General features: G+C 46.0%; 1 non-coding gene across 1 annotated transcript; it reads left to right on the top strand.

The window, feature by feature from the left end:
* The first annotated feature begins 2,370 nt into the window (after positions 1 to 2,370).
* Positions 2,371 to 2,442, top strand: TRNAW-CCA (transfer RNA tryptophan (anticodon CCA)). The gene has a single exon. It is a non-coding gene; the product is annotated as a tRNA-Trp (tRNA).
* Positions 2,443 to 6,423: the final 3,981 nt, after the last annotated feature.

Raw genomic sequence — 6,423 nt, 5'->3', positions numbered from 1 at the left:
GAAAGTCGCACAAAGTTCAAAGCCATGTACTATATGCACAGAATCAACTCAGGCAGGGCACCACCCTATCTTAGAACTCTAGTTCACCAATACTGCCCTTCACGTGTCCTCCTTTCCTCAAACCAGCACAAGTTTCAGGTACCTAGGATAAAGCGAGCTAGAATGGGCGGACGTTCCTTTTCGTACCTAGCGCCCTCCGTCTGGAATTCTCTCCCCATCACCTTCCGACAGAACCCAGCTACCTCAAATTTTGCAGGGATCTAAAAACGTGGTTGTTTAACCAATAGGCTATTCTCTACTTCAGGCCCTGAGTCTCACTTTGCTAGGTCCTTTTTCATCCTGTCCATAGCACCGGGTAACCTCCGGGTAGCTGCGCGCTCTATAAATATAATAATAATAATAATAATGGGTCGTATGTACAAATGTTACTCTTTTGTTTGGTGTGACCATGTCATACGGGATGCATCCAGGCTTCTCTGATGGCTATAAAAAGGAGGGAATGTGTGCAGTTGTACTCCTCTTATAAAAGATCATTGGTAAGAGTTGGTCCTTTCACAGACACATGTTATAAGCAGAAACGTTTAGGGGTGATGGCTTGTTGCTTGTTGTTACAGACTGTTGTTAGGGGTGACCAGGCTACATGGTAGCGCGTTATTTGAACATTGGTGATGGTAAATCTCCAGTGAGAAAGGGTTGTGAAGGTTATGTATGTGTGACAGTGTAATGTGGAATATCAGGAGTCTGCATTAAGGCCATTGATACAACCAGGAGACGAGGAGTGTAAATAGAGCGGCCCTGGGAGTGTTCCTGGTTACACAAGCGTACATCGACATTCACAGGGTCAGAATTGACAGGATTGATGTAACAGGGGCATATTATCAAGAGCCATTTTGCCACTTTTTGGGGTTTGAAAGCCAAAAAAGCGGCGAAAATGACATTGCCCTATCTACAAAGGGATTCTAACATGCATTAGCGCATGTTAGCACCCGTTTTCCCGACGCCTCGCTTTGCATCTCTAATGAGATGCAAAGTGGGCGTCACTGGGCAGTACTCCTTGTAAACTATCGTTGATGTGCCCATCGTGATATTTACAAGGAGGCCCACGCATTTTTGCAGACATTAGTTTTTGAAAACGAACGTCTGCAAAAATGCTGCCTTACCTATATCTAACAATGGGGTGGATTATCAGCAAGGTTATTGCAGTTTTCAAGAGGTGTGGTGCTACGGCTGAAGCAACTGACTCCAGAATCTGGGAATCACGATTCGATCCCCGGCACTGGCGGCAGATTAGCCAAGCACCATGTGACTCTGGGCAATAGCTTGCTTCATCTTGCCGACGGCCCCCAGCGCCTAGAGACCCTTGCGGGTGTTTGTGCGCTTTACAAATGTGAATTTATTATTATTATTAAAAATCAGCAATGTTCCATGGAAAACATCGCTATCGCTGTGATAATTATCCCCATTGCGCTATGCGTTGTTAATACAGCACTTGCATGGCGATAATTTTCAGCGATAGCTGGCGATAAAGATTTCCACGCTGAGGTTGGCCAGTGATAATTATTGCTGCTGCTTGGTAATATGGAACAGTTCACAGGGGAGTGATGCTCTAATCACACAAGGGTAACATGGGACCATAAACACACAGGTGCAGTGCTTAATTTGTTAAACAATAAGTGCCGGTACCCAATGTTTTGCTCAGGAGTCTGCGACAGGCGTTATGGAATTTGAGGGGCGTGTAGACTTGTGTCCAACTCATGCCTCTTTCACCCCCCACCAGAAACTCCCACCACCTTTATCTCACTCTTACAGGTTCTTTTTCATCCCTGATTTCGTTATTTGTCGCTGTTTATCTGCCTTTCTCCTCCTCCTCCTTCCCTCTTCTGTGTACACATAAAATACTGTTCTGTGATCTGCATAGTACATGTTCTTTGCAGCAGGCATATTAACCCTCTGTGTTACCTTAGCTGAGTCAAAACTGCCACTAGACAAATCTCTGATCTTTCTCCAGCAGGTACATTAATCACTGGAACTATCTTGCCACTTTCATTGATGCCTGGAAACTGTTGGATATACAAGGAACTCTGCAGAGCTTTTAAAACTGCTGCACTGCCTCCAAACTAGCACCCCAGTTACAAAAGTGGCCCCCACCCTTCCAGCTTTTGGGGAAATGTCTGATGCCCGGTATGGCCAGTCCTGCCTTGCAACAGACTCAGGTGTAAACGCTGGTTATTATATGGGATGAAAGGGGCACCTTTTCTAATGACATTTCCTAAACTTCATTGAGGCATTCCATAGGGACATATTTACAGAGCACATACATACCTACAATCACTGTCGACTTATAAAAACTGAAAGATGCAGGCATCAGTGGACCTCGTGGCGCAACGGTAGCGCGTCTGACTCCAGATCAGAAGGTTGCGTGTTCAAATCACGTCGGGGTCATAATGCTTTTGTTCTCTATTTGCACGTCAATTACTCCTGTATATATTAAGAATTCTAAACACTTTTTTAGTGTAATTAGAAGTTCATTTAGGTAGATTTGAGTAGTTAAAACTGGTCAAGTAATGGCAGAACACTGTCTCTCTGCCCTGCCATGCTTATATGTAAGCCCCCGGTACTCTTTTATCAACTGTTTGCACAGCTGTTTGCATGGGTGTATTTTTCCGTTTCCAGTGTAAACGCCCTGATTAATGGGATGTAGGATTACGCAACTGACAAAAAAACAAACAAAAAGCGCGAGGGGATTAAGGTAATAATATGAGTTTAAAAGCAAAGGATTCGAGGGAGAGAAGTGTCGAATGTGGGGGATAAAAGCAAGGAGTGCGAGGGGTACTACTATAGAAGGTGAGGGACAGAAGCGTGGAATACGAGGGAGAAACGTATGGAATGTGAGGGACAGAAGCATGGAATACGAGGGAGAAAAGAATGGAATGTGAAGGACAGAAGCATGGAATACGAGGGAGAAAAGAATGGAATGTGAAGGACAGAAGCATGGAATACGAGGGAGAAAAGAATAGAATGTGAGGGACAGAAGCATGGAATACAAGGGAGAAAAGAATAGAATATGAGGGACAGAAGCATGGAATACGAGGGAGAAAAGAATGGAATGTGAAGGACAGAAGCATGGAATACGAGGGAGAAAAGAATGGAATGTGAAGGACAGAAGCATGGAATACGAGGGAGAAAAGAATAGAATGTGAGGGACAGAAGCATGGAATACGACGGAGAAAAGTATGGAATGTGGGGGCAGAAGCATGGAATACTAGGGAGAAAAGAATAGAATGTGAGGGACAGAAGCGTGGAATACTAGGGAGAAAAGTATAGAATGTACAGGATAGAAGCATGGAATACGAGGGAGAAAAGTATCGAATGTGAGGGGCAGAAGCAGGGATTTGGAGGGAGAAAAGTATGGAATGTACAGGATAGAAGCAGGGAATACGAGGGAGAAAAATATAGAATGTGAGGGACAGAAGCGTGGAATACGAGGGAGGTACATAAAGAATATGAGGGATAAAAACAAGTAATGTAACAGAAATAAGTTGTGAATGTGAGGTATAAATAAACAAAGGAATGCAAGGGAAATAAGTGGAGAATTTAAGGGAGAAAAGCATGGAATATGATGAAGATAAGTATGGAGCGTGAGGGATAGAATCATGGATGAGAGGGAAATAAGGTTAGAATGCGAGAGATAAAAGCTTTGAATGTGAGTGAGAAAAGTATAGAATGACTGCTAGTAGCATGGAATTATAGGGAAATCAGTATGGAACGTGAGGGATCGAAGCATGGGATGTTATTAAGTATAGAATATGACTGAGCGATAAAGACATAAACAAGGAGGGAGATTAGTAAAGCATGTGAATGATAGAATACTGGAATGCAAGGGAGAGAAGCATAGAATGCAGAACATAGAAGTAAGGAACATAAGTGAAATAGCTAAGTATAGAAGACGAGGGAGAGAAGTATAGACTGTGATCGATAGAAGCATGGAGTGTGAAGGAAATAAGTAGAGAAGGTGTTGCTAGAAGCACTGCACGAGGGAGATAAGTATGAAATGTGAAGGATGGAAGCATGGAATCTGAGGTACGTACGTATGAAATGTAAAGGATAGAAGCATGGAATGTGAAGTAAATAAGTACAGAAGGTGTGGGCTAGGAGCATCTAATACTAGGGAGATAAGTATGAAATGTGATGGATAGAAGCATGGAAAACGAGGGAGTTAAGTATGTTATGTTATGTTAAAGGATGGTAAAGGAACTTCTAAAGCGCACGTACACCAGATGGTTTCATGGCGCTGGAGTCCAAGGGACACTACCGCTTAAGTGATTTAGTCATATGCCTGGTGGAAGAGCCAGGTGTTTAGAAGTTTCCTGAACTGGGCGTAGGAAGTCAGTGATCTGCTATCCAAAGGGAGAGAATTCCAGAATTGAGGGGCCAAGACTGCAAATCTTAGTCCCCCAAATTTCTTGCGTTTAAAGGATGGGATGACTAGGAGATTCAGATGGGAAGACCTAAGATCCGGAGAAGGGAGGTAGCGCTGTACCCAAGAGGATACAAACACCGGGCAGTTGCCATGAATAGATTTAAAGGTAATGCAGCCCAGCTTAAATGCACTGCGTTCGGCTACCGGGAGCCATCCTTTCATTAATGGGGTGACATGGTGCTGTTTAGGCTGGTGGTAGATTAGTCTGGCTGCCTGGTGTTGCACCAGTTGTAGTCGTTTGGATTGATATGCCGGAATGCCAACGTAGAGTGAGTTGGCATAGTCAATGTGAGAGATCACTGAGGCCAATACTACTTGGATCAGGGCTTCAGTGGTAAAGAATCTGCAGAACTTCCTGATCCTTCGAAGCTGAAAGAAACAGGAAGAAACCACTGCCCCAACCTGGGCTTTCATAGATAGGTCACTGTCAATAGCGATGCCCAGGCTTTTGGTCGAACTCGAGTGGTGGGTGGGGGGGGGTGGGGGGCATTCCCAGTTCAGTTGGCCAGAAGTTAGAATTCCAGGGGTTAGATGGCCCGCCGACTAGGATCAGCTCAGTTTTATCCGGGTTCAATTTCAGTTACTTGCTGTTCATCCATTCGCTAATGTATCACATGGTGGATTGGAAGTTAGAAGCAGAGGATGCTGACTAATCGATATCAATGATCAATTGGAATTAGCCGGCATAGTTGAAGGTGCAAACCTTCCTTTGGCTGCAGAAGTGAAAAAGGGGAAGTAAGTACAGGTTAAAAAGTAGTGGTGAGAGGGAAGAACCCTGCGGCACCCCACAGGTCAGTTTAACCTTGGGCATTTTTCTGATGAGTTGGTGGGGGCGTTGGTAGCGGCTCTGAAGTTGTTGTGTGCTTCTGTGTTTCTCCAGGTCTTCTCGAGGTGGCGGCAAGTGCGTCTGGACTCTTGAAGTTCGGTGGTAAACCATCTGGCTTTCTTGCCGTGCGTGTTGTTGTTTTTCTTGAGGGGGGCTACGTTGTTGGCGGTGTGGGAGATCCATCTGTGCAGGGTTCAGGCTGCGGTGTTGGGGTCGTTGTTTCCCGTGATGGTTGGGGTGGAGTTGCTGAGTGAGGAGGTGAGTTGGTCATTGGTGATTCTGGTCCAGTTTCTTCGTGGGAGCAGGTGCTGTTGTCTGTGGATGGTGGGTGTTCTGAAGGTGAAGTAGACGCATTGGTGGTCAGTCCACAGGAGTTCAGTGGTGTGGCTGAAGGTGATGGAGTTTCCTGTTGTGACAAGGGGGTTGAGGGTGTGTCCAGCTGAGTGTGTTGATTCGGTCATGATTTGGCGGAGTCCAATGTTGTGAAGGTTGTCCACGAGGGATGTGGTGTTGGGTCAAGTTGGTTGTTGAGGTGGAAGTTGAGTTCTCCTAGCAGGGTGTAGTTGGTGGATGCAATGGCATGCGGGTAGAGGATGTCCCTGATGGAGTTGGTAAACGGTACGCGGGGTCCAGGGGATCGGTAGATGAGCGTTCCTCAGATGGTGGTGGTAGGGCTGGTCAGTATCTTGAAGTGAAGGTGTTTCATCAGGTCTATGGTTTCATCGGAGAGTGTGCTCAGATCGAGGGTGAATTTGTAGATGATGGCGATTCCTCCTCCCGGGGGGGGGGGGGGGTAGGGGGGGTGGTCCATCCTGGAGATCTTGTATCCTTGGGTAATGGCAATGGTGATGTCTGGTCCCAAGGTGGCTTTGGTCCAGGTTTCGGTAAAGAACGCTAAGTCCGGGGTGGTGCTGTCGAAGAGGTCCCAGATTTCGGTGGCGCGTTTGTGGAGGGATCGGATGTTGAGGAGAATGCATTGCAAGGTCTTCGGTTTGGGTGTGTTCTTGAGGTCGGGTTGTGCTGGGTCCATGTTCCTTTCGGTGCTGTAGGTTTGTTGGGAGTGGTGACTGCTGAAGGGTCTGCGGGTGTCGGCTGGTGAGGTTAGCTTGCAGTTGTT

Source organism: Lissotriton vulgaris, chromosome 12 (assembly GCF_964263255.1).
Source record: "Lissotriton vulgaris chromosome 12, aLisVul1.2, whole genome shotgun sequence".
In the NCBI taxonomy this organism is placed as follows: Eukaryota; Metazoa; Chordata; class Amphibia; order Caudata; family Salamandridae; genus Lissotriton; species Lissotriton vulgaris.
Note: the sequence above shows the minus strand (reverse complement) of the source record. Positions and strands in the feature narration are given on the sequence as shown.